General features: G+C 36.6%; 2 long non-coding RNA genes across 2 annotated transcripts in view; one reads left to right on the top strand and one right to left on the bottom strand.

The window, feature by feature from the left end:
- The window catches only part of LOC139036021 (uncharacterized), a 33,516-nt gene extending 24,418 nt beyond the window's left edge, over window positions 1-9,098 (top strand). Inside the window, exon 3 of the long non-coding RNA XR_011488705.1 lies at window positions 7,746-9,098. This is a non-coding gene — a long non-coding RNA (uncharacterized lncRNA). The remainder of the gene's footprint in view (window positions 1-7,745) is intronic.
- The window catches only part of LOC139036017 (uncharacterized), a 381,278-nt gene continuing 360,433 nt past the window's right edge, over window positions 6,082-26,926 (bottom strand). The window contains exons 6-8 of the long non-coding RNA XR_011488704.1: window positions 19,737-19,851; window positions 10,361-10,451; window positions 6,082-6,152 (exon numbers count right to left, since the gene is read on the bottom strand). This is a non-coding gene — a long non-coding RNA (uncharacterized lncRNA). The remainder of the gene's footprint in view (window positions 6,153-10,360; window positions 10,452-19,736; window positions 19,852-26,926) is intronic.

Raw genomic sequence — 26,926 nt, forward strand, 5'->3', positions numbered from 1 at the left:
TACTCTCACCACCATTCTCACTTGACTACAGAGTAAGCATGCATGTTAGTTTCCTACTTTACAGATGATGAAATGAAAAAAAAAAAGACAGGGAAAGTGACTTGCTCCATGTTCGAGTTAGTAAAAAGATGGATTAAAACCTAAATCTTCCCATTGAAAAAACATCAAGCTCCTCCTCCTCTGTATGGAAGCAGCAGGATCCAAGGAATGTTTGGACACTTTTAGTTAGAATAGATACTTTGGGGTGGAATTGGAGGAGAGGGGTATTACTGGAAGAGATAATGTTAGAAAGCCAGACAAGGATAATAGAGAAATTTAAATCTCAATCATAGCAGGTTAGATGATACTATGTATAGATTAGGAGCTAACCAAAGATTTTGAGCAGGGGGAAGACAAGGTTAGATCTAATTTTTAGGAAAAGAACCTAATGTCCATAGGTAGGCTGGTGAGATGAGCATAACAGTGGAAGCAGAGTCTAGCTCTTATAACTTGATCCAAGAAACAGATAAGGAGAGTCGTCGCCAACACAGAGGCAGTGGGGTTGGAAAGGAATGGAATGGACATGGTTTTTCTAATGGGAGGTACTAGCTTTGGATTTATAGGAATGTCACCAGGCCTAGATTCAGGTCATATATCATAATATCCACTATCCCATCTCTGAATAAAAGTATTCAGTCTTACAAAAAATTTACAGTGAGAGGTAGGAGACTTAAAGATCACTTCCTTTAACTAGAATCTATTTGATTATTTCAAGTGATTAACTTGTTCAGCAAGCTTTAATAAGTCTGCATTCCTTTTCTTTTGTATTATTTTCTTCCTTACACTCTTCCTAAACTCTCTATATAATGGGTCATGGTATAAATCAGCTTGTTGGCTTAATTTATTTCATTTCAGTTTCATCACAGTTTTCTGGCTCCTTCAAAGCAGAAATCCTATTTTAGTGAAATCACATCCATATCATGTCCTCTATCTGTATCAGTATGTGCCAAGTCACTTCAGTAATGTCTGACTCTCTGCCACCCATGGACCATAGACCACCAGACTCCTCTATCCATGGGATTCTCCAGGCAAGAATACTAGAGTGGGTTGCCATGTCCTCCTCCAGGGGATCTTCCCTACCCAGGGATTGAACCTACAACTCTTATGTCTTCTGCATTGGCAGGCGGGTTCTTTACCACTAGAGCCACCTGGAAAGCCCCTATTCATACCAGTATAACTTTCCAAATACAATTCAGTTCCAGTCCAGGGTTTGTAATAAGAATGCATGTGACACTAGACATAATCTCACACTATAACCAACACCTATATCTTTACTCAATTGCGGAAAAAATAAATTTTCATTTTCCTTATGTACCTGAATTAGAATTGCTTAAACCTCCATTGGTCAATGCAGGACATTAGCCCCTTAACCCTGATACTCCAATCCCAAAGTACCCCTCTGAGGATGCCTGAGGATGCTTTTATACGCACTAATCAGCAGACCTCTTCCATCCTGGCTTCTCCCACAGTGCCTGCTCTCAGCTCATGACCATCACAGTTACTGTCTGTGGCCTTGGACAATATTTTCCTTTTAGCTTTCTGTCAAGGTGGCTAGATCAGGCCCTTTTCTCATTCACTAAACCTGAGACTAGGCTATAATGTTGAACAAGAAGGATCAGAGATGATGGGAGAGTTCAGTTCAGTTCAGTTCAGTCGCTCAATCAAGTCCAACTCTTTGCAACACCATGGACTGCAGCATGCCAGGCCTCCCTGTCCATCACCAACTCCTGGACTTTACTCAAATTCATGCCCATTGAGTCAGTGATGCCGTCCAACCATCTCATCCTCTGTCGTCCCCTTCTCCTCACGCCTTCAATCTTTCCCAGCATCAGGGGCTTTTCTAATGAGTCAGTTCTCTGCATCAGGTGGCCAAAGGATTGGAGTTTCAGCTTTAGCATCAGTCCTTCTGATGAATATTCAAGACTGATTTCCTTTAGGATGGACTGGTTGGATCTTCTTGCAGTCCAAGGAACTCAAGAGTCTTCTCCAACACCACAGTTCAAAAGCATCAGTTCCTCGGCACTCAGCTTTCTTTATAGCCCAACTCTCACATCCATACATGACTACTGGAAAAACCATAGCCTTGACTAGACAGACTAGTCTGTTGACATACTTTGTTGACAAAGTAATGTCTCTGCTTTTTAATATGCTATCTAGGTTGGTCATAACTTTCCTTCCAAGGAGTAAGCGTCTTTTAATTTCACAACTGCAGTCACCATCTGCAGTGATTTCAATGTATAATTTACAGTTGCTTCTTCTCCCCATGGCCACACGCAGGACCCATCAGGTCCAGACTCTCCAACAGACGTAGCACCCCCTCTCTTCTAGAAAAACCTCAGATGAGTTCCATGAGCAATGAAGCAAATCCAAACTGATTAAGTGTTGAGACTAGGGATGGGGTGTGAATCTCTCTTTGAAGAACTTTGGCTCTCAGCGTGTGTATGACTTGTACAAAATCAAAGGGTCAAATGTGTTTCTGTTGTGTGTCAAAGCGTGCCTCACCCTGACAGTTTTCTCAGTAACTTCAGAAAACACTATCAGTGTAAGCCCAGACTGAGACGAACAACCGAGCAAAAGTCTTTCAAACTGAAAGGGAATTGAGGGGGAGTTTTCTGCTTTCTCAGCTCCAGAGAGTGTGACTCAAGAATTGTGTCATTATCATAAACTTCTTTAATTTAGTTTTGTTTGGGGGGAGGGGGAGGGCTGGAGTACTAGTTTTCTATGGGAGCTGTGTGAAATTTCCACGGCCTTAATGGCTTAAACAATACAAACGGGTTTTCTTATAGTCTAACAGGTTAGAAGTCCAGCATGGGTTTTTCACTGGGTAAAAAATCAAGGTATCAACAGGGCTGAATTCCTTTCTGGAAGCTCTAGAGGAGTATTTATTCCTTTGGCTTTTCCAGCTTCCAGGGGCGCTCACATTCTTTGACTCATGGGTCCGTTCTTCCATTGTTAAAGGCAGCGATGGCAGGGCAGACCCTAAGCAGCACCTTTATAGCCTTTCTCCCACATCATCTCTCTCTTTCTGAACCTGGGCAGGAAAGGTTCTCTGCTAAGGAGCATAATTAGATAGAGCCCACTCAAATAATCCAAAATAATCTTCCTATTGTAAAGTCAGCTGACAAGCAACCTTAATTCCATCTGCAACCTTAACTCCCTTCTGCCTGTAACACAATAGATTCGTGGACTCCAGGAATTTGGACAGGGACCTCTTCAGTAGGTTGTGGTTGGTTAAAGACAAGGAGCTAGGAAATCAGGAAGACATAGGCATTAGAGTGAAAACTGGACCAAAACAAAACAGGTTCTTGAGACCACTGAGAAATTGATACAATGTTAAAGAAAAGAGGGGAAAAAAGTTTTTCCCAGGTGAGAGAAGATTTATTTACATTTCAGTATTTTATTTAAGTATAATCCAGGAAGAAATAATGTGCCTTAATTGTCTCCAGTTTCTGGTGTTTGTGTGTGTGTGTGTGTGATTTGTGGGGCAGTCCAGCCTAGCCTATTCCTGTCTCAATACCCTGTCTGCTAAAGAGATGCTCTGGTGGGAGAATAAACATCGCGCTTGGCGACTTGTGGGTCAAGTTTATTGGCACCACTTACTCTTGGGTGGAAGAGATCCCTCCCTAAACTAACATGATCTAGGATGAAATACTTCCCAAAGTCACCTCAACCACATAGGCTAAAGATCTTTCCACTCCCTGCTGCTTCATGGGTATACAGTGTTCAGCCGTGGGCACCTGCATGTGGTAGATGAAAGCCAGGGCACAGATTGTCAGGTAGCTCCGAAACCTGACGGAGGCATGTCTAAGTAACTGGGACTGATGGCACCCGTTTAGCGCAACACTGGAGTTGTGAGGCATGGAGCCGCACCTCAGGGAGGAACCTCAGCCTAGTGGCTGGGGCGGGGTCCTTCGCCCTGCCCGTTATCCTAGGTGCTGACCTGAATGCTCCTCCACCTGAATCAAGAAGATTCTTCCACATCATGCTTGGCAGGCCTACACTAAAATGTCCCAGTAGGGGGAGGCTGTATGGGCCTCGATGAATCAGAACTGAAGAAAGTTCTGGAGCTGGAGAAAGATCCAGAAGATCCCTGGCACATTCCTGTTAGTGGCTTGACTGTTAAGGAGGTCTACTGTGTCTCCAGGAAAAGGAACAGAGACAATAAAGCAGGGACGTGTGTGCTCAGTCACATCTGACTCTTTGTGACCCCATGGACTGTAGCCCGCCAGGCTCCTCTGTCCATGACATTTTCCAGGCAAGAATACTGGCTGGAGTGGATTGCCATTTCCTCCTCCAGGGGATCTTTCCGACCAGTGTCTCCCATGACTCCTGCGCTGGCAGGCAGATTCCTTACCCCTGCGCCACCTGGGACCTCGAAACCAGGGACACCAACCAGTACAGACATATTTAGGAGTTAAAACTGACATGGGCATGTCAGCTGAAAAACAGACATCATTTTGGTCCAGCCAAAGTGCTAGGCAATTTTTCAAGTCTCAAAAATCCAGAATATATTCTCATAATCCTCCTCCAGGCAAATAAGAACTTCCCATCATATCTACTCTTCTAAAGCATGCTACCCTTGGTGATTCTAACAGATCTGTATGTTCTTATCCTATAAAGAAATAACCCTTTTCTCACCAAAGAGAAAAAAATTATGCAGGCTTTGTCTTTTAGTGTACATCCTTCTATATCATGCTCATCAAAATATTTTATGAAAAGTATATTAAATTCTTAATGTATTTATCACTTGATTCCAAACTGAAAAGTTTCTAAACATGGGGGCCCACAGGAGTAGCCCTGGGTAAAATTAACATTCCACTTTCCAAACTTCCATTTTTAATTACTATGCCCATTACTAGCAGGTTTATTCATGCTAAACTGACTGATATTTCCAAAAATACTCCCTCAGAGTTGAGGAATATTTAACATTGCATTACCCTGGTTCTCTTATAAAACCAAAAAATCTGATAAAAGTAATATTGATGTGATCATTCATGGTTATTCCTAGTATCTGCTCATTGATAAAATATGATAACATAGAAAAAATCAGCAACAAATTCCTAGAAGCTTTAAGAAATACTTGGGGGAAAGACTGAAGGAAAAAAAGAAATAAAAATATCAGAGGTGCAAATGCTATGGTTTTCCGTAAGTCCCTTGAAGTCAATATTTATTCAACAGATTTTTACTGAAGCTACTGAGGCAGGCATCACAGTACATGCTGGAAATATAAATAGGACAGGCCGAGATGATTTTAAAGATATGAGATTTACTGAGGAGCAGTTTTTGATAAAAAGTGATCATAAAAAATGGTGGGAATGGAAAAGATTTAGCAGAGGAAATGACCAGTCAAGATTTTGTGGGTTCAAGAATACAGTATTTGTACAAAACTGTTTTACACCTACATCCTCTTTCTAATGATACCAAGTTGTATGCCAGGACTGGTGTATCAGTCATTAAGATTGAAACGTCTAGACGAGACTGATATTCTCAAGGTTCTTAGCAGAATGACTCACTTGGGTATGAAACCACATATACACAAAATAATCAAACTTTGCAGTCCGAGGTGGTAGTCTGGCATTTCTCGACATTTACTGTCTTAGAAGTGAGTAACCACAGAATGGCAAGTTGCTATACAAGGTAATCTGATAAAAACACTTAAGGAAGATGCCCAGAAATTAAAATGAGTTTATGTCTATACTTTCTAGTTCAAACATCCTTTCCTACTGATATGACTGTACTTACAGTCAAAACAGGGTCTACCACTTTTTAAATGATTAAATCACACAGTTGAATTTTTGGTTCACTTACTCTGAAGCTTGCAGTGGATAACCTCAAATTTAAATTTTTTCCTTTGCCAAAAATGTATCTATAATTTAATTCAATAGCTTAAAAACAACTAGAGTAGAACCACCAACTCTAACAAAAGGAGTTCAGAAAAAAATGAACCATCCATTACTATCAGCATTCAGGATGTTGTCTCACGCTAAGAAATTAAACAGGTAAATGTAACCAAACACCACCAGAAAAATAAAAGCCATCTTAAGTTTGTAGATAACATCAAACAGTGTTCCATGAAGAGATACAGTATAGGTAGTAAATGGCAGAGCTTCATCCTGAAAGGCAAATATTTGGTATTCAAATCACCACTGTAAACTGAAGTGCCATAAAGAAAATAAACACAATGGAACACAAAAGAGGCATCGAAATGCTAATACGTTTGGTTCGAAACTTTTACAAACTCAGATTTTACCTTTAAGCTGCAGAAATTAATATGAACAACTTAATAAATAAAAGTAAACATTGTGTTATTAGAACAGAACATCAGAAGGCTAGAAGATGAAACATGAGTTACCTACAAAGACCAAAATACAAATGTGGGAAAAAATCATCAAAAGGGCATTTTAGTGCAGTGAAAATACACTGTGATATGATAATAATGACATACGTAATTATACCTTTGCTCAAAGCCACAGAATGAACACCAACAGTGAATCCTAGTGTAAACTCGGGACTCTGCATGATTATGATGTGTCAGTGTAGCTTTATCCTAACTCACCATTCTGGTAAATGGTGCTGACAGTGGGGAAGACTGCATGTGTAGGGGTTTGGGGGAACACGGGAAATCCCTATACCTCTCTCTCAGTTATTTGTAAACCCAAAATTGCTCTAAGAAAATTGTCTTAAAAAAAAAAAAAGAAATGGCATTCAAAATTTAGCAGTCAAGTAAAATTACTTTTTCTCTTAAAAGAATTTCATAGAGCATGGAAATATAATCTAGATATCTTCCTGTTAGACAATGAATAACATTATATGAAATGAGGTATAAGGGATACAGTATTTTGAGAAATGTCACATGGTTATGTTTTTGCCCTTTGAGAAGAGCTGTTTTCCAACACCATCTTGGGAATTTAAGGGAGATTAGGAGAGCTGTAGCAGAAAGAAAAAAGAGAAGAGGAAAAAAGAAATTGCCCAAAGGCAATATGCAGACAGACAATAATCTTGAAAGCCAGACTTTGAGAAAAAAAGAATTTCTAGTCAAAAAGAAAGAGGAAGAGGGAAAATTTTACCCGTTGGGTCCCAAGGCTTGATAGGAAGAGAAAGGGAGGGGCAGGTAGAAGTCCGAGAGACATTTATAGCTAGATCTCCCCTTTCCAGGCTGAAGTTCTAAAGGGGAGAGGCGTGTGACTGGGACACAAGGCCCTCAAAGGCTCCTGTGTCAGCCAGCACCCCAAATAGCAGAGAAACTTGGAGGCAGAGAGGGACAAGGCAGAGAGGAGACCTGAGCGTGGCTTCCTTCTACACCTGCCTCCTGTGTGTCCCAGGTCAGACCCACACAAGCCTCAAGCACCTGTGAAGTCAGCAGGAAGACGACTGTGCTCCACCGAGTCTAGGGTGTCTAGACTCTATATTTCATAGCAAGTACCTGGACGCTGCTCAGATCAGATGCTCAAGGAGCCCTTCCCCGGCCACTTGGCTCAGCCTACTGACCATCAGGTGCTTCACCACGGAGGCCAAAGAGGTTCCAGAGGCTACTGTCTCTACAATGTCAGATAAACCACACTCCCCAAAACCATAAAAAAAAACCAGTTTGGAAAGGGGCAGAGAAGACAGCCTCTAAGATATTGCTTATTTTACTTGAGATTAATATTATAGTGGATTTAGTTTTTGAATGGACCAAATTTTAGATTTTTCTTCCTACCTTGTAGGTGCATATCATGAAGATGATCTGATTGTTACAGAGAAAGGAAGAGGCTCCACTTTCAAGTCTCAGTGAGAATGTGAGCAAACTTGCTACTCCCATTACATGCATCTCGTCATGATTGACTTCTTCAGAGTTCTAGAATCTTTTCCTGGAGGCCCAGATTACCTATGCCCACTTTCCAAGTAAGAATCTCTTTCCTAGGCTCTCAGGACACTGCCCTCTTTTTCTTTTCCTGTCTCTGCAGGATATGCAGATTTCTAAACTTAGCCACTTCTCAAGGCTCAGTTTTTGGCATCACATGTGGATTCATTCTGCTTGATGTTTTGTTTCAGGGGAAACAATTTTATATGCTATGTGGAAGAAACTACTGGATTGGCCAAAAAGTTCATTCGAATTTTTCCATGATGTTACTGTTGGCCAACTCAATGTTTCATAAATAAATATAAATTTTGTTATGACCAATTTATTCTATTCTCTATAATTCTGCCTTGGTTACCTGTTCTGCCACTTTCCTTAAATGAGTTCAGGCATGTATGGTTCAACTATATTAACCATATATTGATGACCACTCAAGAAGAGGGGCTCTCATCAACAGAATATTGCTCAATGATTTATTTACTGTAGGTACGTACTAGAAAACTGAACTGCTTTGGTTGTGATAAGTACACTAAAGAGACATACAAGAGAAGTAAGAAAATATTTTTGCTTTAAGAAACAAATTGCCAAAGTAAACCAATAAGAAATGCATGCTTCTCAAAGAAAGATAATGGACAAATAAAGAAAGATCTGTCCAATCATTCAATTTCTATATGACCTCATGTAGTCAACAGGTTCAATTTTAAGCTTCTGTGTTCACTTTCTTTAATCCAAATGGATGGAGCATGTGAGAAAATGTTACTATGAAACAACGGTTTGCAAAGTCCAGTGAGCAAGAAAAATCTATTTTAACAAATTCAAATCAGTAAATTTCAACATAACCAGGATTGACAGAGCATGTACTACTCGACAGATAAACATATAGAAGAACAAAGCATGATCTTGTCCTCAAGGAACTTTCCTTTTAGCAGGAGGAACAGAGAATTACAACCAGACAGAACCTTAGCACTCCAACAGAGGTGCAAAAACAGGGGAAACTTTCTTTTATTTTTAGATAATGGGAATGGCTTCTATAAGAGACCGACCAAAGAGTTTGGCTCTGAGGATGGGCAGACCATGGGCAATATTCTGAGCAGAGAGAACCATTAGTACAATTGCATTTCCACAAAGCTTATTTCCTGCTCCTTTGCTTTTATGAATAGTAATTAACTATAGTAGTAAATTAACCCTTAAAGCCCTAATACAAATGTTTCAAAATTTTTTATCAACATATGTAATATCTATAGCAAAAATATAATTTCTAATTCAAAGTTAAAGAACATTTCTATCATTACAGCATTTTATTTCATTGAAGTAAAATTCATCATTTTAAAGTGTACCATTTAGTGGTACTAGTGCATTTACAATGTTGTACAACCATCACCTCTCTTGTTTCAAAACTATTAAAGCATTTTAAAAGAATGACTGAAATTATTTGAATGCTCATCTATGTATATGATTTAAACTCATTATCATTCTGTCTCACCCAGCACTAACCGGTTCACACTAGAGTTCGAGAGCCATGTTGCCGAAGAGTGAAGGTGAAACTTGCTCAGCTGTGTCTGACTCTTTGCGACCCCTATGCATTTGGTCCGTGGAATTCTCCAGACCACAATACTGGAGTGGGTAGCTGTTCCCTTCTCGAGGGGATCTTCCCAACCCAGGGACTGAGCCTAGATCTCCTGCATTATGGGTGGATTCTTTACCAGCTCAGCCACCACGGAAGTTCTAGAAACCATCAAATTAGTCTATACGTTTAGGATTCCACACCTTCAAATGATTTTACTCAGTTCAACAGGTTTCAGTTTTTAATGTTTTTAAATAATATGTCCATACAGCTTAGGTCATAAGATGCACATTAAAAGTTCTTATCTGTGGCATATACATGTAATGGAATATTACTCAGCTTTAAAAAGGAGGAAATTTTTATATATGACCACAAGATGGATGAACCTGGAGGATGAGATTATAAATTTAAAAAGTCAGCCACAAAGGGACAGATGCTGTCACATTTCACTTACATGAGGTAACTAGAGTAATCAAATTCACAGACAGAACACTGCCTGGGGGTGTCAGGGGCTGGGAGGAAGGGGAAACAAAGTTACTGTTTAGTGGGTGCAGAGTTTCAGTTTGAAGATGAAACATGTTCTAGAGATGCATGATGGAGACCGTGGCACAATAATGTGAATATATTTAATGACACTGAACTGTAATGACACTGAACTGTACACTTGAAAATGATCAAAATGGCAAATTTTATATTATGTATATTTCCCACAACTAAAAAATTTAAAAAATTATCCAGATAAACAACAGTGTCCCACTAAGATGCACTGAATAAACATTCTCATTGCTATGAGAAAACACAGTAAATGTCTTTATTGTGCTATAGACACATCATCTTCGTGGTTATATTAACAGCTAAGGATCATTCCAAGGGTGGAAAAATACATGAAACTGATCTAACCAGCAGGAAAATAGTACCTCTGTGATGACAGTCAGCTCACATGAGAAAGACCATTTCTGGTAAGAGGGGTAAGTCTTCCATCTTGGGTTCTCTTGTTCTAAAAGTGCCCTTGTGAGCAAAAGAGATGTGGGTCAGTTACACCCGCAAAAGACACGCAGTGTCAGTTACTGCATGTTTGACATAATGAGTTAGGGATGATTGTCTTTAAAGAAAAAAAAATTCTTGAAAAGTCTTCTAACCACAGAAAAGTGTTTTGAATGTGTACTGCTCCTGGGGAAGAAAACAAAACTCTGCTTTTAAAAACAAAAGCCAAAACAAATATTTATGTGGCAGACACATTATATATATTATCTTGTTGACTTTGTATTTCTGCTGTATGATGGTCATTGGATTACAACTACCCTAAGGAACCATAATATAGATTTGGGCATTTAAAAGCACAGCTACGATAACCCTATATGCAAAACAGAAAAAGAGACACAAATGTATAGAACAGACTTTTGGACTCTGTGGGAGAAGGCAAGGGTGGGATGTTTCAAGAGAACAGCATCAAAACATATATATTATCTAGGGTGAAACAGATCACCAGCCCAGGTTGGATGCATGAGACAAGTGCTCGGGCCTGGTGCACTGGGAAGACCCAGAGGGATCGGGCGGAGAGGGAGGTGGGAGGGGGGACCGGGATGGGGAACACATGTAAATCCATGGCTAATTCATGTCAATGTATGACAAAAACCACTACAATACTGTAAAGTAATTAGCCTCCAACTAATTAAAAAAAAAGAAAGCACAGCTAGGTGTCTGAGGAAATGACTAATTTAGAAGACATATATTAGTAATTCAAGAAACTTAGGACTAAGATAAAATGCTATAAAATCATAGTCTTTTAAATATTATGTTTGTGTGAAAACAGTTCAAAGGCAAAATTATTTTTCAGTGATTTTTGTTTATAATGAATAGTATCATTTAGTATGGCATATCACAAGTACACAAATTATCTAAGTGATGAATGATTAAGAATATTTTTTGATGGGTGTTGACTTTAAAGTTAATTTTAAATGTCTTTTTTAGAACTTTCAGGAAAATGATGTCTTGAGCATAGTTCATTGAAAACTATCTGAAAATAAAAAGAAAGACTAGAACAGATAAAAGTATTTTTGGCTGGTGGTAGGGGTAAAAATTGGGGAACAAGTAATTCCTTATATCCAGAGCAGTTCTTTTGGATTTTGAGCCGCATGAGCTGTTAGTAAATTTTGGAGACTAAAACCTGGCAGGTCCTATTGTTTGCAAATATTTTCTCCCATTGTGTGGGTTGTCTTTTCATACTGTCTGTGGCTTTCTTTGCTGTGCAAAAGTTTTTGAGTTTAATTAGGTCTCATTTGTCTATTTTTGTTTTTATTTCCATTACTCTAGAAGATGACTCAAAAAAGATACTGCTGCGATTTATGTCAAAGAGGGTTCTGCCTATATTTTCCTCTAAGTGTCCTGTAGTATTCAGTTTTACATTTAGGTCGTTAATCCACTTTGATTTTATTTTTGTGTAAGATGTTAAAGGATGTTCTAATTTCATTTTTTGACTTGTATCTGTTCAGTTTTCCCAGTACCACTTATTAAAGAGACTATCTTTTCTCCATTGTATATTCTTGCTCAATCCAATCAAAAAATGGGCAGAAGACCTAAATGGACATTTCTCCAAAGAAGATATACAGATGGCCAAAACACACATGAAAAGATGCTCAACATCACTAATTATTAGAAAAATTTAAATCGAAACTACCATGAGATAACACCTTACACTGGACAGAATAGTCGTCGTCAAGAAACTATCTAAACAATAAATGCTGGAGAGTGTGTGGAGAAAAAGGAACCCTCCTACACTGTTGGTGGGAATATAAATTGGTGCAGCCACCATGGAGAACAGTATGGAGATTCCTTAAAAAACTAAAAATACAGGTAGCATGAAAGAAAGAGAGTTGCACAGTTGTATCTGACTGTTTGCGATTCCATGGACTGCAGCTCCTCTGCCCATGGAATTTTCCAGGTAAGAGTACAGGAGTGGGTTGCCATTTCCTTCTCCAGGCCCCAACTCGGGGATTGAACCCAGGTCTCCTGCATTGCAGGCGGCTTCTTTACCCGCTGAGCTACAAGGGAAGCCCAGATCATAGTTAGCATATCATCCAGCAATACCACTCCTGGGCATGTATCTGGAGACAGACACAGTCCGAAAGGATACAAACATTCCAACGTTCACTACAGTGTTGTTTACAATAGCCAAGACATGGAAGCAACCTGTATTCATCAACAGATGAAAGGAGAAAGATGGGGTCCATATAGTCAGCAGAATATTACTCAGCTGTACAAAGAATAAAATAATGCCATTTGCAGCAACAAGGGTGAACCTGGAGACTTCATACTAAGTGAAGTGAGTCAGACAGAGAAAGACAAATAACCACATATGGTTTACATGTGGAATCCAAAAAAAAAAAAAAAGATACCAATGAACTTATTTTTCTGCTTAGAGAATGAATTTATAAGTTACCAGGGCAAAGGGTGGGGGAGAGGAATAGATTGGGAGTTTGGGACTGATATGTACACACTGCTATAATTAAAATAGATAACCAACAAGGACATACTGTTTAGCACAGGGAACTCTGCTCGATACACTGTAATAACCTAAATGGGAAAAGAATTTGAAAAGGAATAGATACATATATATGTATAACTGAATCACTTCACTTTATACCTGGAACAAATGCAATATTGTCAATCAAATATGATCCAATATAAAATTTTAATTTTTAATAAAAAATAAAATCAATTTGTTAAAGAAAAGGAGCAGATCTGCTTATCATTCATGAATTCTACCTTAAATAATTTCTGCTTATTCTTGGGCTTCCCAAGGCCACCACCTTAGGATGCTGCTCTACGTCAACAAAGAGGTCTCCAGTGAATACCACCAAGCTGTCTCTTAACCCTATCTTTGCCTCTCCAAAATAGGCTTCTGCCTGGCAATTACGGCATTCCTTTTCCATTCGATTCATGGACTTCTCCTCTATCCATTCTATAAAAGTTGGTGTACCCATTGTTTGTATTATTAACAAACCAAGAATGTCCTTGATAAACACATATTTTTCAGCTATCAATTTCATATGCAGATAAAATAAAACTTTGAAATTTCATTTGATATTCTTCCTGCAAGCTCCAGATGAGGATAATTGACTGTATGTTTTTCTGAGCACTAAAGCATTTTGCATTTCAATGAGACTATGATAGGAAATAATTCAATAAATACGGTCTATGCACGAGCTTTGTCTGCCTGTGTGTTGACAATAAACTGAAGTCATAGTTGGGTGCTGACACACAGACATTGGTAGAAACATTAGATATAAATTAGCCCCAAGAAAAGACTGCTATGCCTGAATTTTAAGTAGCAAAGTTTTAGGTTTGAAAAGTATTTTGTTTAATAAGAAGAGCACCAAATACATGCTGTGAGGAGAAAAGGTGACTGTTGGCTATATGTGTTGACAGTGTCCAACAGTTATCATGACTAGCATATGTTCTATAAGCCTTTTAGTCCATACATTAGACAATGTTTACCAGGAGGTAAACAGCACACCAGTTGTTGTCTTGAATTGATACTGTAAGGCCCCAAAGTAAAAATGTTAAATCTTGTGCTGACTTTTGGCTGTGAAGTATAAGTGAATTATTTAGAATCTTGGTCTTAAATGTCTCATTACACAGCCTGAGCTGGCACTTGGAAAGGTAAAGTCAGACGTGTAAACAACTCAAGACATATCACTGGCAAATTAATATGGAGATCCTACATCATTATATTTTCTATTTATGTTTTGAAAGCTTATCTTTAGGCTCTGAACTTATGTGGTCTGGTTATGAATAGTGGGTATGTTTGGTGAGGAATGTCGAAAAAATTCTCAGCAAACAAGTGCAGCAGTTTTATTCTGAATTAGCTAAAGGGCAAAACACTGTAAAAGAGAAAATGAACCACTCTTTGCTGTCATCAAAAATGAGGAAATGGCTCTAGGCAGTAGCTAAAGAGTCCTTTTGAACTTCAGAAGTTCACTGACTTGGCAGTAAGGAAGATCTTGTTTGTCCTGCTATTTCTAAAGAACTATTTATCCTCAAATAATTCCAGTAAGTAAGGCAGAGGAAAAAAAATCATCAATCTCATTTTTTCTAAATATCTCTCATGTTACTATTATATGTTACACCATATCTAAAGTATGGCCTTAGTGGTTTATATAGATCTTGATATATGATGCATATTTCTATTTAAAATAGATGATCTCTTTCATTACACAAGTAATTACATGCAAAAAGTTGAAGCTGTTTTGAAAAATGGTATACATTTGTTGTCATAAGGAATCAAGGCAGGACAATTTTGTCACAGTCTCAACATTCTTATATTTTATGCTTTCCCAGAAGTAATGTATAAACTGTTCTGCATTGTCACTAGCATTTAATACTGTAGTTTTTATTTTAGCCATTTTAACACATGAGCAGTGGTATCTCATCATGGTTTTAATTTATATCTCATGAATGGCTAATGATGTTGAATATCTTTTCCTATGTTCCTCTGTCTTCTGAATATTCTCTCTTAACGGTCACTAGTAATTTTTTCATCATGTTTTAAATGGGTTGTTTTCTTACTGTGGTATTTTGTGACTTCCTTTTTTATTCCAGTGCAAAGTTCCTTGTCAAATATATAATTTCCAAATGTTTCCTGAGGTGCTAGCCTGTCTTTTCATTGTCTTAGAAAATTGATTTGTTTGATTAGGTTTGGTATTAGGCTTGATTGATTGATCAGGTTTCAAAGGCAATGTAGTAACGAATGGACAGTCTTTATAACAAAAGAATCCTGGAATGAATGGACATTCATATCCAAAAATTGAACTTTGATTCATATCCTCCAAATAAGAATGTTACCTCAAAATGTATCAGAGACCTAAAAGCTAAATTGAAACTGTTAAATTTTGAAGATGACATTGAAGAAAATATGTGTGATCTTGCATTAGGTGAAAATTTCTTAGATGAGACATCAGAAGCACATTTCTAAAAGAAAAAAAATGCTAAACTAGACTTCATTAAATTTTTTAAAAAGTCTGCTCTTCTAAAGACAGACTACTTTTAAAAATAAAGATACAAGAACTTGGAAATAAGAAGAGGAGTAAGAACTTAGAAATAAGAGGAGGAATCAGCTAAAGGAGTCTATAGGAAATCCCAGAAAAATAAGGGGCCCTGGAAGCCAAGTGAAGTTGTGTCAAGAAGGAAGGAGTGATCTACTAGGTCAAAACTGCTGATAGGGAATGATGAATATTTGAATTTGCATTGAAGAGCTAACAGAGACAAATTTCCCCAGACTCTTAACACCTCTGGCCACTGTTGTCGTCCTAGTCATGACTCAGCTACTATCAAGGTAGGAGTTATAGCAACAGCTTTTGCCCATTATCTGGTGAGACAGACTAACCTTGGTGCCACAGGCTTTGTATTTGGCACAAAAGGGATTAAATTTAGGTTGATGTGCACTGAAACTTCAGTCACTGTTATATCTGCATTTGTTCATTCCCTCCTTCAATACTTATAGACCCCCTTCTCTGTGCTTAATCAACGCTGAGCACCCACACTAATTATCTTAAATAGGCCCAATACCTGACAATATGGAACTAACAGGATGGAAGAAATGACAAGCATTAGCCACACTGGTTAAAACTATGATGCTTCTCTCCACTGCATTACAGGAATAACTTTATTATTGATTCTAGCATTTTGGGGTGTGATTAGTCACGTACTATGAGCACTATGTTTGGAATTGTTCTGTTATCAATGGCATGTTTACATCAGTTTCCACATTCTGTGAATGTGACTTGTGTGTGTCTAAACTCATCTTCAACGATGACTTCACTTTCACTTCACTTTTTCACTCATTTTATGTTTCTCGAGATTTCTTTATCCTTTGCCAAACTAAAGTTGCCATACACTTTAATTTTATTATCAGTCCCTGTGTATCTCTACTTAAATTTGATCTCTGTTTAGAGTAAATAAGCCAAATGTAAGTGTGAGGACTAGAAAAACATTAATCATGAACAACTGGGATGAGTCTGAAACATATGTGTAATCTGTATAAGACACATGTCCGTAAGTTTTCCCACCTCTGGGAAATTATCAATTAAAAACATATTGGCCTATGGCCAATTCATGTTGATGTCTGGCTAAAACCATCACAATATTATAACTATCTTCCAATTAGAAATAAATACATACACAAAAACATATTGGCAATAGAGGTGGCAAACACATTTTTGAAAAAAAATTCTATTTTCAGCAAGTATCTTCATCAGATAGATTTTCATTACTAGAAATCACATGTGTTTGCTGTGAGTACTTTTCAAATATCAAAGAGAATCTAACATAGTGGTTAAGAGCACAGATTCTGAAATTAAAGTGCTTAGGCTCTCAATTCAGCTACCTACTCATTGTGTTACCATGAACAGGTTAACCTCTCTACACTTCAGTTATTTACCTACACAGAACACATAATATTTGTGCTTACTTTAAGATTATTATGAAGATCAAATGAGTAGATATATACAGAGTATAAGAAGAGTTTCTGGAACATAGTAAGCTCTTTATAGATAGAAAGGAGCAGCAGGGTCGAGAGAAAACAAGTACACTGGCTTTTAAGTTAGACAATTTGGGTTCAAAGCCTGGTCACTATTGACTACCTAAATGACCTTAGGTAGTTCAGTTAAGCTTGCTCTTCAGTTAACCCTTCCACTTGCAAAACAGGACTCCTAATGGCAGTGCTCATTCCTCATAGAGTTGCCATGAAATAGTTCATGTAAAGCAATTAGAACAATACAATTAGTATCAGCTCTTCTTTTATGCCTAGTGGTGAGGTGATGTGTTTACAAAAATACAGATGAAATCATGGAACACAATCAAATTTTTTATGATATACTCAAAAACTAAAATAAGAAAAAAAAAAAACTAGGGGAAAAATATAAATATATTTGCCTGGGTTCCAGCCATTCTGAGTGAGGTTGGTAATGCAGAGAATTTCCCACAGATAGTACCCTAAATCCAATAAGAACAGATAACATGTAACAGTTAACAGTTAACGGAATGATTTTTAGGTTACCAGAGTGAGTAAATGGCTTGTAAGTAATTGATGGTCTATATCTTGATTTATTTGCTGTGAATATGACAATTTATCATTGAGAGGAGCTAAATACTTCACTACTTTTGGTGGAGTGTCTATATGCAATAAATGCCTGTCAATGGATCTTCAAGTGGTTGTTTAGTGAGCTAAAGAGGAACAGCCATATGTATGGAGGTAAGAAGATAAAAATACATTTTTGAAGCTTGAGGGTGAGCTTCTAAGAGGACTGTAGAGAGCTGAGAAACCACAGCAGCCTAATAGCAGCTGACCGGCAGCCACGGGGAAAGAGCAAATGCTGGAACCACCGAGCATTTACATGACTGGGTTACCAGTGCCCACAGCTCTGAGCAACAACCACAGCAATCAAAGGACAATCTGCAGGCGTAAAGAGAACAGAAAGGACTGTAAAGACCACGTTAGGCTTTCCTGCGATACTGGCATGTAGAAACGATATCCATCAACAACCGCAGTACCACCTTCTCTGTTAAAACAGCACTACTGTCACTGTTAAGGATCCCTGTTCATAGGAATGAAATATTACACACTATCCAATCTCTGTTCATGCCATGTGCTCTAGTCTGCAAGGATTTTTATTTTTTAGGAATAAATATTCTCTGTCTCCTGGAATACCCTAGGAATGAAAAGGGTAGCTAACCTTTTATTAACCAAAATAACTGAACTATTAACACTCTGCAAACCCAACTTCATCATGCCTTGGAAAGAAAGGCTTTTTCACTTTTTTTTTTAATGTGGTGAGGTCTTTTGATATACCATAAAACTACCAAATTGGGGAAAAAGGCTGAAATTTCATTTTAATTAAAAGGTTGGTTTTTTTTAAAAAGACAACTTCTATTAGTAAGTTGACAAAAGAAAAATATGAGGAAGAGTTTAAATAAAGGAAGTTACAACTTTTTAATCCACACTTAGAAGTTTCCTGAGATACCACAGGAAACTTTCTCCTCAAAACAAGGTTAATTTAACCATATTAAGAGGATGTGTTTGTGCCTAAGGTAATTTGTTCTCACACTGAAAATTTACCTGAAGATAAAGCTGATTATATTGGACCGCCTGACTTGGACCAGGTAATGCCAGAAACTGTATCTGGATTCTGACCTTCAGTCATTGTTCTGACTATAATTTAAGTGAGCAAAATGCTTTATATCAGTAGAAATAAAAACCCTTTTAATAGTAAAATTTGATAAAATGCACAAATTAAGAATCAAAGACAGAGGTTTCTGTTTCTCTCATTAAACAGAAAATTAGATTTACATGTGCAATTTTTAATAAAAACTGGCATAGACCTCATGCCTGAGGATTCTTAGGATTTCACTGTCAGGCTTTATTATTTGTCACTTAGTGGCATTTGTCTAGTTAAAAGCAGTAAATATAGTCACAGTCTAGCTATACCACTTAAGATCCAAAAAATTCTTGGTAGACATGGTGAGTTATTTGCAAACTATTCTTTTTCTTCATTTAAGGACAATGTGACAAGAATGACTTCTGTGTCACATTTACTTTATCAATTCTTTTTAAAATGTACAAGGATTAGTGGGTTCTAAGTCTGGAAATAACCAGACCCACATAGCTTTATAGCCAAGGTAAAAGTGAGTGTCCAATTCAAATAAAATATGAAGGTTTCTGGATTTTCAGAAACTTTTGAACTCTCTGCAGCCTGTCAAATTTAGTTAAATTTTAATTGCAGTGTAAATATTATTTATCTTAGAATGAAAAGGATAATTAATCTAAATCTTTTGAAGTAGGCAGAAAGTATTTTATGTAATGTTTTGTAAGATATGGATCAATAGGGAACAATGCCATTCTGCCTGATAACTTCATATACCCCATGCATTTTACTTCCTAATGGTTATTAGGCAGTGGTCTAACAGGTAGTTCTTAAAACTTGGTGGTGAAAAGGTCATGGTGCTAACAAGATTAGATTCATAGCCAATCATCTTCAAAAATGTGTATGAAAAGTAAGGGAAACAGAAAGTCTGTGCGCTGCGAAAATCAAGTTTCCGGCTCTTTAAAACCCTGTGAGCGGTAAGGTGAAAATAAAACATCAGAAAATAAAATGTCTGCAAAATTGGGTTTTGTGTGAAACACTTACCTTAGTTCCATTAGCAGAATTTTGCATTAAGGTGGTGGAAGAGAGGATATGAGTGTGCACAAATGTTTTTGTTAGAAACAGAGAGAAATCCCATAACTGCCTTTCATACCTTCTGATTCTTCCTTTTCCAGGCACTAAGAAATATTTCTTTTGAGTCCAAAAGAACTTCTTTACCAATTTAGGGCCTCATATCTGACAAGGGCAATGAGATAAAATGATGAATCCTAAAAAACAAAATCCAAATTAACGAAATGAATGGTACAGGATTTTTTTCTTCAAGTATTATTTTACTCATTGTTAATTTTTAGGGAAGTAGAGTTGATTTACAATACTGTGTTAATTTCAACACATATTTTTTCAGATTCAATTATATATTATTGTAAGATAATGGTTATAACTTCCTGTGCTACACAGTATAGAATCGTTGCTTATCTATTTTATACATAGCAGTTTGTATCTGATAATCCACTACCCCTAATATGTCCCCCTCCTTCCTCTCCTTTGGTGACCGCAAGTTTGGGTTTATATCTGTGGGTCTGTTTCTGTTTTGCATGTATGTTCATCCGTATTGTTTTTTCGGTTCTACATATAAGTGATATCATACAGTATTTGTCTTTCTCTGTCTGACTTATTCACTAATTATAATGTTTTCTCAGTCAAAAAAAAAACAAAAAACTAAGAACAACCATATGATCCTGGGTACTGGATTTTGAGTATAACTAGGAACAGCCTTTTTCTTAAGCTTAGAAATAAAATAATAACAGTGCGAGCCTGCTTCGTGTCACCCCTTTGAACTTAATTCCAGCCTCAAGTGACACTTGTTCTTTTTTCCCAAAGAGGTGTTAAATCTTTTTGAAAGAATAGAGTCCATTAAAATGTATAATGTTTGCTCCAGGTAGCATGTTAAGGATCCATGTTCATAGGAATGAAATATCACACACTATCCAATCTCTATTCATGTCATGTGCTCTAGTCTGCAAGGATTTTTATTTTTTAGGAATAAATATTCTCTGTCTCCTGGAATACCCTAGGAATGAAAAGGGTAGCTAATCTATAGTACACTAAAATAACTGAAGAAAATGAAACTTAAAATATTTGCAAAGGCCAAAAAAAATATGTTTAGAACTGATTCAAAATAAGAGCATTACATATTAAACCTGTGATTTGTAGCCAAAGCTGTACCCAGAGAAAACTTTCTGAAATTAAATGTATTTATTAGAAAATTAGAAAGATTTAAAAGAACTAAGCAATCAATCCAACAATCTAAAACAATTACAAAAATAAATTTAAGAAAGCCATTAAGATAAATATAAAAATTAATGATAAAACAAATAGAAATAATTAACATGATTCAAAAACAAAAGAACTAATTCATTGAAAAGGTATATAAAAAGGTCACTTTTTTAAAACTTATGAATAAGAAAAAATAAGGCACAGATTAAAAAATAAGATTACATAAGACAATATCTACAGAAGATTTAAAAATTATTAAAATTAACAAAAGAAGACCTGGAAAATTTAAAAAGACAAAAAAGCCAGTAACAAACACTGAAATGGTCATGAAGAAATATCTTGCCCCCACCAGCTGTCACCAAAGGCTCTTATGAGGAAGTACTAACAAATCTTGAAGCAGGAGATTTTTGACTGGCTGATCAAGGATACAAAATAACAAAATAGTAACAAATCAAATCCAGCAATTTGCTGTAAAAATAATATAGAATGACCAAAGGAATTTATCTTGGGAGTGTAAATTGGGCTCAACATTAGAGATCTTTTAAAGAATTACACTATATTAATATGTTAAAGGATAAAAACCATTCCATATGTCATGACTCTGAATAAAAATCCTACAGGAATTCAACATCTTTATGAACATTTTCAAAAATTTTTTGTAAAATAAAGAACACATAATTTCCCTGAGTTTATAAAAGGATCTAGCAAAGTCTTACATCAAGCACTCCCCATAATCAAGAGATACTGGAAACAGATCCACATTGACAAGAAGTATATAATTGATGAGTCTTCACCTCAAGGTCCCAGTCAGTGTAATAAAATAAGGAAAACAACTCAAATATTAGAAAATAAGTTACAAAACTGTCATAATTTGAAGATAATTTGGTCCCTAAGATACCAATAAGACAAATTTTAAAACCAATAAGCAAATTTCATCCAGATGGCCAAATACAAAATCAACATATTTTAAAAACCTGTAACTTTTATTCACATCAGAAAACCAACTAAAAAATAAAATAAGAGGTCTATTTATAATTAATAATCACATCAAATATTTAGGAAAAACCCTAACAAGACTTCACTGAAGGGCATAAAAGAAAAATAAATTAGGAAAAACACTTTTCTTATGAATGAGAAAATTCAGAATTTTAAAGATGTCTATACTCTCTAAAACAATCTATGAGTTTAGCAAAATACTAATAGAAAAATAAAAGGGTCAGGGAAGGGTAATAGGGCAAAGATGGTCAAAATGCACAAACTCCCAATTATAAGATAAATAAGTACTACAGACACATTTTACAATATGATTAATATAATTGCTGTATGCTACATAAAAGTTGTTGAGAGTAAATCCTAACAGTTCTTATCACAAATAAACCATTTTTTCTTTTTCTTTTATTTTGTAACTGTATGCGGTGATAGATGTTCACTAAACTTATGCAGTAAACATTTCTTGATATACTTAAGTCAAATCATTATTATATACACCATAAATTTATATAATGCTATATATCAATTATAGCTCAATAAAACTGGAAGGAAAATAATTTTAAAATATAAAGCAATGTTTTGCAGAAATTTGAAATCTGTATAAAATCCATTAAGAAGAGCGAATATGTAAAAATAACAAAGACAAATTTATAAAAGAAAACCAAGATGGAACATTCTTGCCTACTACATATCAAACATATTATAGGATCATAGTAATAAAGTACAGTAGTGGCACAGAAATTGATAACTAAATAGATGAGAGCATACATGCTTATTTAAGATACAATAAGAATGGCATTTTAAATAAGTGAAAAAGGGTATATTTTAAAATAAAAGTTCTTGGGAGAATAATTTACTTATTGAGAAAGATACAGCTAGTTCACATCTCATATTCATAAGGACAAATTCCAAATTGTTATAATCTAAGCATAAATATAATACTATAAATGTACTAAATATAGTACTATGAAAGTCTTACACTATATTGTAATATAATTTCTTTTTGATGTTGGAATCAAAAGTGAAAGTGAAAGTCAAGTCGCTCAGTCATGTCTGATTCTTTGTGACCCCATGGACTGTAGCCTGCCAGGCTCGTCCATCCATGGGATTTTCCAGGCAAGAATACTGGAGTGGGTTGCCATTTCCTTCTCCAGGGGATCTTCCTGAACCAGGGATCGAACCTGGGTCTCCCACATTGCAGGCAGACTCTTACCATCTGAGCCACCAGGGAATCCCTGGAATAAAAAATGTGTTCTTAAATAAAAAATTTCTAACAACAAGGAAACCAAAGTAAAAATATATATATATACACACACAAAGGGACTCATATCTGTAGTAGAGAATATAAAGCCAGAGTTTACAGAAAAGAATCAGTGACAATCAGGTTTTTGGTATCATAGGTGGTATGGTATGACGCAACTTCTGTAAAAGAGAAATACCAAAACAATACTATAGATTTTCTCGGTGATTATTGATGTTCACAAATGCATGGACAAAGTCTAAAAAGTATCCACATTAACCTGATGGTGATGATTGACTATGTCAAGGGAGACTAGAATTTAGTATTATTCTAGTCAAAGGTACACTGGCTTTGTATACAAGAAGAAGGTATCTAAGTGTTCTTCAGTAGACAATGGATAAAAGAAGATGTGTTTACACACACACACACACACACACACACACACGGGAACATGACTCAGTCATAAAAGAATGAAATATTGCCATTTGTGGACTTCCCGGCTCAGTGGTATAGAATCTGCCTGCCAGTGTAGGATATGCAGGTTTGATCCCTAGGTCAGGAAGAGCCCCCCTGGAGAAGGAAATGGCAAGCCACTCAGGTAGGCTTGTCTGGGAAATCCCATGGAAAGAGAAGTCTGGTGGGCTATAGTACATGGGGACACAAAAGGTGGATATGATCACATTGAGTGACGTAAGTCAGACAAAGACAAATTTGTATGATATCACTTATATGTGAAATCTAACAAAATAACAAATGGACTTATTTACAGAACAGAAAGAGACTCACAGACATAGAAAATTTATGGCTACCAAAGGGAAAAAGGAGGGGGAGAGACAAATTAGGAGTATAAGATTAACAGATACACACCACTATATATAAAACAGATAAATAAGAATAATTTACTGAATAGCACAGGAAACTATATTCAATTTCTAGTAATAATCTAAAATGTAACAGAATCAGAAAAAAAAAGTGTAATAATCTCTTTGCTCTATACCTGAAATGAACATTATAAATCAACTATACTTAACTGAAAAAATAAGAAGAATGTATAAAAATAGGTATGAGGAAAGCTTGATCAATCTATCTTACAATTCCCTAAAGCAATGACAAATGTGGGGAAGATAAATGCTACTAGAAAACAACTGTCTGACTTGACAACTATGAGAAGAAAGAATTTGTTTTACCATTTCAGCTGCAGCCCCACAGAATCAAGGAACTTTATTTTATAGTTTAGAATAGTTTAGAAGAGTGAAATGCTTTCAAAATATTTCAAAGGATAAATTATTCCATTTGGAAATAAATAAAAAAACATCATTTATATTACAAATCAAAATGTTTAAAAGTTGCTATTTCTATGTTATTGCCTGAGGCAAACTCTTTATCAAAAGTTCTTTGCAGCTTAAATGCATCATTTTAACCCATGGTTCATATTATTTTAAGTCTATTAGTGTCTAAATAAGTTTTAGAAATATCTCTGCTCAAAAACAGTCAATGTTGACCATACAGGATTCAAAAGCAATATAACCAAAGGTCACTGAAATGGCCCTAAGAAAATAATCTTTCCAAAAATAAACTCATAGACCAATCTTATGTATATTTTTAAAACTATATGCTTTAAAACAAAAAACTGCAAATGATTATTTTGTGCAAATTTTAGCTCTACCGTCAATCCTGTTTTGATGTCCTCACTCTCCAAAAAGACAGAAGAAAGGAAAATAAAAAGAGACTCTGACTTAGATCTTAAACTTTTTAAAAATTAATGCCAGTAAAGACTTTTGTGAAAGATAGTTAACACTGCTGGGTTTAGTGAGAAAGTCTTCTTTAAGCATTGCTTTTGAGATAGCAATTTAACAACACAGGCAACAAGCTTGAAAAATACTCAAATGCTTGATTATAGTAGGTCTATATCTGAGGATTTATCCTTAAAAAATAGCAACTGGACAAAGATCAATATCCTATAATAACCTTTTATTATAGCATTATAGCATCAGTTATAACATTTGGGGCAAACTAAAAGTCCAGCAATAGGATACTTATAGTTAAACTCTGATACAGCTGTTCATTACTCATTTAATGTTTTTGAAGATGAATTCATGACATGGGAAAATAAAAACACAAGGTACAGAATTGTGTTTACAATAACAAATGCACACACACATACATACATATGTATACATATCTGTGTCTCTCTACCTACCTACCCATGCATGAAAGGTAAGAAATAATTACCAAATGACTCCTGAGACAAATACTTGATTTTCCTTAGCCTAGTTCCAAGTACTGTGGCTCACATCATGAACTCCTTATTGCCAAATTCAGATTATATTGAAGAAAGCAGGGGAAACCACTAGACCATTCAGGCATGACCTAAATCAAACCCCTTATGTCTATACAGTAGAAGTGACAAAGAGACTCAAGAGATTAGATCTGACAGAGTGCCTGATGAACTATGGATGGAGGTTTGTGACACTGTACAGGAGACAGGGGACCATCCCCATGGAAAAGGAATGCAAAAAGGCAAAATGGCTGTCTGAGGAGGCCTTACAAAGAGTTGTGAAAGCAGGGAAGTGAAAGGCAAAGGAGAAAAGGAAAGATATACCCATTTGAATGCAGAGTTCTAAAGAATAGCAAGGAGAGATAAGAAAGCCTTCCTCAGTGATCAGGGCAAAGAAATAGAGGAAAACAACAGAATGGGAAAGACTAGAGATCTCTTCAAGAAAACTAGAGATACCAAGGGAACATTTCATACAAAGATGGGCTCGATAAAGGACAGAAATGGTATGGACCTAACAGAAGTAGCAGATATTAAGAAGCTGCTGCTGCTAAGTTGCGTCAGTTGTGTTCAACTCTATGCAACCCCATAGACAGCAGCCCACCAGGCTTCCTCATCCCTGGGATTCTCCAGGCAAGAACACTGGAGTGGGTTGCCATTTCCTTCTCCAATGCATGAAAGTGAAAAGTGAAAGTGAAGTCGCTCAGTTGTGTCCAACTCAGTGATCCCATGGACTGCAGCTTACCAGGCACCTCCGTCCATGGGATTTTCCAGGCCAGAGTACTGGAGTGGGTTGCCATTGCCTTCTCTGATATTAAGAAGAGGTGCAAGAATACACAGAAGAACTATACAAAAAAGATCTTCAATGACCCAGATAATCATGATGGCGTGATCACTCACCTAGAGCCAGACATACTGGAATGAGAAGTCAAGTGGGCCTTAGGAAGCATCACTACAAACAAAGCTAGTGGAGGTGATGGAATTCCAGTTGATATTTCAAATCCTGAAAGATGATGCTGTGAAAGTGCTGCATTCAATACACCAGCAAATTTGGAAAACTCAGCAGTGGCCACAGGACTGGAAAAGGTCAGTTTTTATCCCAATCCCAAAGAAAGGCAATGCCAAAGAATGCTCAAACTACCACACAATTGCACGCATCTTACATGCTAGCAAAGCAATGCTCAAAATTCTCCAAGCAAGGCTTCAACAGTACATGAACTGAGAACTTCCATATATTCAAGCTGGATTGAGAAAAGGCAGAGGAACCAGAGATCAAATTGCCAACATCTACTGGATCATCAAAAAAGCGAGAGAGTTCCAGAAAAACATCTACTTCTGCTTTATTGACTATGCCAAAGTCTTTGACTATGTGGATCACAACAGACTGTGGAAAATTCTTAACGTGATGGGAATACCAGACAACCAGACCTGCCTGCTGAGAAATCTGTATGCAGGTCAGGAAGAAACAGTTAGAACTGGACACAGAACAACAGACTATTTCCAAATTGGGAAAGGAGTACATCAAGGGTGTGTACTGTCACCCTGCTTATTTAATCTATAT

The sequence above is a fragment of the Odocoileus virginianus genome, chromosome 1, assembly GCF_023699985.2.
Source record: "Odocoileus virginianus isolate 20LAN1187 ecotype Illinois chromosome 1, Ovbor_1.2, whole genome shotgun sequence".
Lineage (NCBI taxonomy): Eukaryota > Metazoa > Chordata > Mammalia > Artiodactyla > Cervidae > Odocoileus > Odocoileus virginianus.